The following is a 7,183-nucleotide window of genomic DNA, read 5'->3' on the forward strand; positions in this document are numbered from 1 at the left end:
TTTCGAATTTAGATAATAACTAGAGGTCCCGCAGTAGTCGAAATTCGACTATAATTAAATGGAATTGTAAGTTTGTACACTATTATGATTGTATTTTATACTTCTATAATCACAAATTTCGCCAAGTCTACGCTATAAAAAATATTAACAAAGACAAACAATATTTAATCTATTCTCAAATTGACAACAGACGTCGAGAACAAAAGTTTGACAATAAATAGTATGCATGCGTGTGTGCGTCAAATACATGGTATGTAGTGTGTGTAATGTTTTCTTTATTGATTTAATGTATCTTTTATACATTATTTTAAAAAAATATTAGCATTGTGCACTTCTTCTCTATATTCTCTATAAGTGTGGAAAATTTCATACTCCTCCGTCCGCGCAATTTTCGTAAAAAGGGATTCAAATTTTTGCTTCACGTATTAATATTATACAGATAATTCTGCTGACGCCTTGCATGTGACTGAGAAATTGCGGCTCCAATCCGATCGTTTGTATTAAACTTAGCTATTAATATTATCTAAAGGACTAAAATGAACACGCTTCGGGAATGGTGACTAATAATAAATTCGATTAAAGCACTGGCATTATTGCAGTCCATCAAAAGTAATATACAATATCCTAGTTTCAGGTTGACAGAACAACTAAAAATGGAAAGAATACTTTGGAGTTGTACTATATTATAGACTAGCGACCCGCCCTCGCTTCGCTTCGGAAACATTAAAACACACATGAAACCAAAAATATAAAAAAAAAAAAAATTAAAAAAAGTAGCCTATCTTCATCAGGGACAATGTCGGCTTCTAATGGAAAAAGAATTTTTCAAATCGGTCCAGTAGTTTCGGAGCCTATTCGAAACAAACAAACAAACAAATCTTTCCTCTTTATAATATTAGTATAGATATTTATTATGCACATAATATCCATCAATTAAAGCTAAGTGGTGATATTCATGTTGTGTAATTTAAGCCTCCCAAAACGCAATGTATGACTTAGCAGATATAAGTGGTGGACTTTACTGGTGGTAGGACCTCTTGTGAGCCCGCACGGGTAGGTACCACTGCCCCGCTTATTTCTGCCGTGAAGCAGTAATGCGTTTCGGTTTGAAGGGTGGGGCAGCCGTTGTGACTATACTGAGACCTTAGAACTTATATCTCAAGGTGTGTGGCGCATTTACGTTGTAGATGTCTATGGGCTCCAGTAACCACTTAACACCAGGTGGACTGTGAGCTCGTCCACACATGTAAGCAATAAAAAAAAAAGTAGGGTTGTGTTACTTATCCGCGTAGTCTTCTTGGTATTCACCTTTTTCTACAGTATGCGACAAAAATTCACAGCATTGAATATTTTAAAGTATTTTTATCTAAACGAAATGTAATGAAATGACTGACTAAAAAGCAAAGAGAAAAATAATTCCGAACCTTTAAACTCTTTATGGCCTCTACCCCTCGGTCTTTCGGTTTCTACTTAATTAACTACGAAAGAATCACATCTGAAGGTTTTTTAAATGCATCTCGCGTTATTTGATTTGAATACGGCCAATTTAACTCAGTTTCAATTAAGAGATTTTTGCTTGAATAGACTTAAAATAAGGATCTCGCTAAAAAAATTTAAAAATGCATTGCAATTTTGGGTAAACGCTATCTTAAATATTACAAGAAATGTGGAATGCTCTATTTGAAAATATCTTTGAATTTGCTAACGAAATCCAACGAAATTAATGATCTATGACAAGGCCCAAAGATTCTCAAAAAAAAGTTCCCGAGCGCTATGACATGTCCTTTTTCAAATGAGGCTTGTGGAGAGTACTAAGCGGTAGGCAGCAGCTTGTCTCTGCCCCTGGCATTGCTGAAGTCCATGGGCGACGGTAACCACTCACCATCAGGTGGGCCGTATGCTCGTCTGCCTACAAGGGCAACAAAAAAAAAAAACATTATTTTTCTACTTTATCAACAGCTTTTATTTATTAAAAATCTATAGTTTAATTATATGTTAATTCGCCATTGCAATTTGATCGTTGATTTATTCTCGATTGTAAGCGCCATAAGCTTCAATTCAGCCAACATGTTAGTCAATCTTCCGGCGTTTGTGTATCTTCTAAGTTCGGCAGTTCCCTCTAAGGACACGCACAGGACCCTCGTGCCAACTTTAAGTTATGAGAACGTTAGAAGCGAGTAATGTCCGCTCGTTCCGGAGCCACTGAATATTTTATTTTGTTATTTGGACACTAACGGCTTTCTGTTTGATATTGCTTTCCGCTGATGTATTAGTCTAGTTACGGCAACAGATGTTTTTCAATTGTAGATGTAGGCACGAAATTTTAGCTGTTGTTTTGCCAGTTGCCTATTGATTTTTGACAATTGACAACGCTCAACAACAATACGATAGAGTTCAACCTCTCATTTCAAGGTCGGTGGAATTTTCGTTAAGATGTAAGTTCCTTATTCTATTTTTTTATAACCAGATCTAATTAAGGCTTTTCTGTTCGGAATGCAAGGTTGGCACGTTGCATTTCGCTTTTTGAACACCTGTAAAATTAATTGAATTTGGTACCATTTGAAAATGAAGTATTTTTAAACCTGGTACATTCGTAGGTCTTTCAATGTACCAATTTACAACTAGGAGACTGATTTCGCATAAACTCCGCATTAGGGATACTCAAGAGTCAGATTATATGGGCGGTTTCGTATACTTTGGATGTATATACTTACCTAATGATAATATTTTAATTTTTACATTTTTCGTTCATACCAGTAGCACCGTTAGTAGTATATCTTTGTGATTGACGGATAGAGACCAAAATATAGGAAATGTTGGCAGCAGCTTTTCATTGAGTTGAGCTGATGTTTTAACTCTGTATCTCTGTCTCTCTTTATCTCTGTCACGACTCTAATTGCTTGTCCATCAAAAGAAGTAAGTGCACATAAACTTATCCTTGGATTTGTTTCTCTCTGATTTTTTTTTTTCAGTGTCACTCAATTACTGATGATCGAACGTGAGTTCTCTAAGGATCGAATAGAGGAAGGATAGAATACTATAAATAGTTGACTAAGCCAAAAATTATATTCTGATTGAATTCAATAAATGTTCGAATCCTATGATTTAAGCACAGGTAATGCTATTGGCAATTCAGTGATTTCGAATCTAAATCATAATTGAGTTTAGTGTTTGTCGGGGCTTAATTACTGGCCGCAGGTTTGATTCGTTGAACACAAATAGGATTGTTAATGTTATCAATGTAATGAATGTTTATTGCAGGAGGTTCATTGGTTTATTACATTTGAAATTTTGTTTTGTGCATTCAAAAATCTTTTAAGTAATGTATGTACCTGTACCGACTGGTTTTAGATATGAGATGAACATTCCAATTCATTAACAATTACCTTCTGCTTATGGTCAATAGTTACATAGGACTTCTGGGCCTACTATGGGATTTCAGTTTTCTGTATATTTTATTGCGTATATTTCATAAGGAGTGCTCTGAGAAATTGTTCGAGATGACCCCTTCATCTTGTTTTTACTATTGCATCGCCCGCCAGCGGAGGAAAACACATCCATACTGTACAGAACCACGGCGTTATTCTATAGTACATGCAACCGATGGCACGGTTTGACCATGCTCCTGGTATTGCCAATGAATAATCACCATCAGGTGCAATTAAAAAAAGCTTCATTGACTATTTGACTATTGATATCAACTTCTTATCTCAAGGCTTCGTTTATCAGCAGAAAGGTGGTGTGAAGCTATCTGCCGAACCACACCTTTTCTCTATACGGCTAATTGTATACCCGTCAATACTAAAGACATTTAATTTTACTGGTGGTAGGACCTCTTGTGAGTCCGCGCGGGTAGGTACCACCACCCTGCCTATTTCTGCCGTGAAGCAGTAATGCGTTTCGGTTTGAAGGGTGGGGCAGCCGTTGTAACTATACTGAGACCTTAGAACTTATATCTCAAGGTGGGTGGCGCATTTACGTTGTAGATGTCCATGGGCTCCAGCAACCACTTAATACCAGGTGGGCTGTGAGCTCGTCCACTCATTAAGCAATAAAAAAAATTTTTTTGCTAAGCGGAGACAGTTACAATTTTAATTAATCCCTGTGGTATCAAAACGTCTGTGCGAGCCCGGAATAGCTGCCACGTCGGAAAATATTAACAACAAACGCCATGCAGTGCAAATGTAGATTTATCTCAAAATATCCTTTACTAAAATATTCAACGATATTAAAATGTACACAAGTTAGAACACATACACTGAAATAAAACAAGTTATTTCGACTATTTCTGTGCAACTCAACGACTGTTCCAACTAACGGATGTTTGAAATGTTCAATTTAATTTTCAGATAACCTAAGCTGTAGTATTACTCAGATATTTAAACGAATTTAATTCGTATTCAGAAGAGCTCATTTTGTGGTTTAGGCTATTGATAAACTTTTGAATTTCCCAATCAAAAGTATTAGTATTAATTTTAAAATGCTTATGAAGTCCTATTTTTCGATATGGAAATCTTCAAAACTTGAGTATTTTATTTTAATATTGGGTATCTAACGTGTTGTATATTATTTCTCTACTAAAGAAATTGAAAGTTCCATATCACGTGTCGGCGTGGGCACCTAAATTTTGCTTGTAGCATTTTCACCAAGACGAATAAGCGGGCTCAAGGGCTAATACTATTGGCCAAGGGTCAAGTCGAATTCTTTGACGAGTTTTATCTGTAGAGCTAAGAAAATCGCGTTACATCAGATTGATTGTGATTATTTTGTTTTATCTTAACTAATAAATAAAGTACTTCCTTTGAATGTCCACAGACTTAATAGTCATGAATTAATCGTGTTTAAAATATTTACCAGTTATATACATGATCCTGTTCTTTTCAAAGAGCAAAATTTAAATAAGGACTAAATACTTTTAAAATAGAACAAATGGAAGCAATTTGAGATAGAATAGCGTTTCCATTAGCCTGCGCTGGATGCAAAAATAAACCATTGCATCACGTCAGCACTGAAGCGCCTAAGTGTACCTATTACACTTTCTATCAAATACTCAGCGAAAGGCTTATTCTGTGACAGTGAGAGAAAACGTGTAAATCAGGTTGACCTTCTTTGGCCTAGCGGAAAGATATCTTGACTACTTATGGAACCCGGTCAGGTTTATTATTATTTGCCAAAGGTGTTTGATATTCGGGACTTGATTTTAATTTTTCTTATCTTTGATGTGCGTTTCGGGTATCCAGAGTATAGGGGAGAAAACCTAGCGTTGGGTATTTGGAATTTGTATTTTTATTTATTAAAGTATCACAAAAACTTATGAACTTAATGAAACTAATGAACAAAAACTATTTTGATAGGTACAAATTATTTCAAGTGAGAAAAAGAAGACAAGGCATACAAATTTGCAGGGCTGTATATTTGAATATAATTTGCAGTGACAAAAATCTACATAAGATTTGTTTAACTCAATGTCTATTCGATTTATAATAGATAAGTTAGCATGAATAAATCAAAATTCTTTCTCAGCTGCAAGTAGGAAGGCGTAATAGGATCATGTTAATTTATGTTGGGATGATTTGAAAAATAATTCTCTAGTACCACTGTTTGACTGGAAAAATGAACTATTGAATATTAAACAGAATAAGGACGGTCATAAAAGATTTTTCTTTGCTTCGGTCTTTTGTTTGAAGCGCGAACAACTAACAACTGTTGCTAGCTCTGACTGGTATTTTATAACTGGATACCTGAGACTGTCTTAAGAATTTCGAATAGAAGAAATAACAATTTATGTAGTGATGATTTAAAACCTAATATTTCATATGAATACCATTATTTTGGTTTTAACTCTTTATTATATTTATTTAGGCGTCTTAAATGCTCACATTAGTATTTGGTGTACCAGCGTTATACTATAAGAACCCGCACGGATGAGTAGTAATTTGTTCATGTGGCCTAGAATGACATCATCTCAACTTGGTTCCCGTGGTTGTCGTAAAAGGTGACTAAGAGATTCACCAGAGAATGGTCAGAAACGTCCTCCGAGTATTATACTGGCGTACGTTGATCGCCAATCGGCTTTTACTGGCGGTAGGGCATGTGGTAATCCCAAATGAGTTGCTTTTTTTCCCTACCTAAGCTGCTAGCCTTGAGAGGCTATTTCAGCGTTACCTTAACTAGTAGGTGAGCTCACGGGGCTCAAACTGGAGTGATGCTAACACTGACCCTAGCAAAAGCAGTGCTTCACAGAATCTACCACGAATCGGAAACGCGACCCACTGAGAAGATCCGGCGAGAAACTCAGTGGGCTGTGTCTATGGGTTAATTCGTTCATCGAGCTCTTCGTCGCAAACGACGGGTTCGACGAGGACGGTGAGCGGCTGAGTGGCTACTACTCTCTGAGGTATTTATGCCGCGAAGTTGTCTCGCATTTCGGTTTGATGAGTGGGATAGTCGATATATTTTACAACATGTTCTAAGGTGGAAGGAGCCATTCAAGTTTAGATGTTTTTAAAAAATAATAATTTAAAAGGCATTCGCCGGAACCTTAGTCGCTACAGACGTTTGATAAAAACAAACCTTACAAAACAGACCCGTATCCTTTACTCTTCACTTTCGACTCTGATCACTGTGTACACGAAAACTGTAAACAGAATCTTGTTTAACTGAAAACAAAACGAGATGTAGTATATTATATTTTGTTTGTTTGATAACATTTTTTTGGTTTGTTTTCCAAAATGGGATCCGTTGGGAGTATTGAAACAGAATGTATCATTGTTTATGTTACAATGGACAGGGTCGGATTCCAGTCAAGGCCGGAAGTGGGGGTTGGGTTTATGATGTACAATAATAATGTGATAACAGATTCAGAGTATCTTAAGAAATTAATATGAGAAAATTACAAGAATCTAATTTTTAATGTAATTTTAAGGGAGTCCGATTGGAGTAAATGCGACAAAAGATGAGATTTAACTATATGTGTCTTTATCTGCCTTACTGTCAAACAATACGTTCAGTTCGTCACATAATTAGATGTGGCGTCACATTATGTAATTATAAAATTGTAACTACTTTAATTATTTTATTAATACACCTTAAAATTATATTTTATTCGAAATCATTCGTGAAAATACATATGTTAAAAGCATTTCCTTAGTAAAATTTACATAACTTTATAACAGTACACTGG

The 7,183-nt window shown here is 35.7% G+C and overlaps 1 long non-coding RNA gene across 1 annotated transcript; it reads left to right on the plus strand.

The window, feature by feature from the left end:
* The first annotated feature begins 234 nt into the window (after positions 1-234).
* On the plus strand, positions 235-952 carry LOC134200046 (uncharacterized). The gene is made up of 2 exons (XR_009974786.1): positions 235-556; positions 629-952. It is a non-coding gene; the product is annotated as an uncharacterized LOC134200046 (long non-coding RNA).
* The last annotated feature ends 6,231 nt before the right edge of the window (positions 953-7,183 follow it).

The sequence above is a fragment of the Bombyx mori genome, chromosome 13 (genome assembly GCF_030269925.1).
Source record: "Bombyx mori chromosome 13, ASM3026992v2".
Taxonomy (NCBI): domain Eukaryota; kingdom Metazoa; phylum Arthropoda; class Insecta; order Lepidoptera; family Bombycidae; genus Bombyx; species Bombyx mori.